We start from the raw sequence: 1791 nt of genomic DNA, 5'->3' as shown, positions 1-1791 counted from the left end.
GTTTTATTAAGTAATGCTGTGGACGGAAATGGAGTTTGTGACGGACTCTTGTGAGAGTTCCGCAGGGAATAAAGTGCGAGCTGTTTGATGTCAATCGCCTCCGTGTTTGCTTCAACTCCAGTTAATGTTTAGTGAGCTATCCGTATTTTTCACCCGGACACACGCGTTACAAGCTCCACAGAGATAAAGCTTGATGTGTGTTTGACATCTGCAGACATTAACTTTCTTCTCCAGTTGATCTTGTGTAGTTGAGATTAGGGCTGGGCGATATATATCGTGAGATTGTTATGCGCATCTCATCAGTAAAGCCGGTTAATTGATTAGTAGTAAATCGCCTTCACCTGCTTTCAGATGGAGCGGCATTTACTACAAAGCTAAAACTCCAGTGTTAAATTAAGAAAGAAGTTAGAGAAGTTAATGAGATAATTAAGTGATTAATTTAGTGATGATTGAGCATTATTGAAGACACCTGATGTTAACAAGCAGAATCACTGAAGGAGAAAATCATAAATTGTAAGCCACCGTTATGGGGATGGGTGTGTGCATTAGTTGGGCTCTTGACCCTTATATTATTAATTTTAGATTTTGTTTGTCTGCTGTTATTGATTAATAATAGTCAACTTAACAAAGAAAAGTGTGATCTGATAGTTTGGGCTATGTTTTGACATAATCATGCTATGATCAGAAAAATGAAACTTTTTGAGATAGTTTGGTTTTACATTGTTGGTAGCAGCGTTGTGATTTTAAAGCATGTGATTATTATTTTTTCTTATAATCCATAAGATTTAATAAACATTGTTCTGATCAAAAGACTTTCAAATAAATAATTTAGAAACACAGTCATCAATAATCAGCCTGTGAGTCTCAACAATGGTGACAATAATAAAGCATGTTTCAGTGGCTACCACCAATCACAACTCATTAATGGATCCCATCATGCATTGCGGTATGAATAACTTATGATCTGAATTGTCTATGTAATTTACTTTTCCTAATTGAATATTCTGCTCGTCACCATTGTTGAGATGCATAGACTGAATCTTGACGTCTGTGTGTGCCTGAAAGAAAGACTTTTTAAAAAAAAACAACTTTTAAGAAATCCTTTATATTATTTCTAAAATTTTGTATATTTATACAGAATCAAAGTTATGCTGTAAACAACAACATAAATCAAAACATAGTTCAAATGATGATTGTCATAATATAACCAACAGATCACTTTTTATCTTTGTTCTTCTGGCAGTTATAACTCAGATACAGTAGCTAGACAAAATCTAAAGTTAATAACATAAGGGTCAAGAGCCCAACTAAAGCAAACACCCATCCCCATAACGGTGGCTTACAATTTGAGATTTTCTCCTTCAGAGAATCTGCTTGTTAACATCAGGTGTCTTCAATAATGATCAATCATCACTAAATTAATCACTTAATTATCTCATTACCTTCAACACTCTTGAGTGGACTCATATACACTCCCAGGAGTGTTAATTTAACACTGGAGTTTTTGCTGTGTACAAAGAGCCGTAGTTAACTGACAAGCTGAGCCATATCGCATTAATTATGGCTGGCGATACGTCCACGATATTAATGCGATATGGCTCAGCTTGTCAGTTAACTACGGCTCTTTGTAGTAAATGCCGCTCCATCTGAAAGCAGGTGAAGGCGATTTACTACTAATCAATTAACCGGCTTTACTGATGAGATGCGCATAACAATCTCACGATATATATCGCCCAGCCCTAGTTGAGATGGCGGTCACTCATAACAGGAAGAGCAAAGCCGACATTTATA

The sequence above is a fragment of the Gobio gobio genome, assembly GCF_949357685.1.
Source record: "Gobio gobio genome assembly, chromosome: 3".
Lineage (NCBI taxonomy): Eukaryota > Metazoa > Chordata > Actinopteri > Cypriniformes > Gobionidae > Gobio > Gobio gobio.
This window is presented reverse-complemented; position numbering follows the sequence as displayed.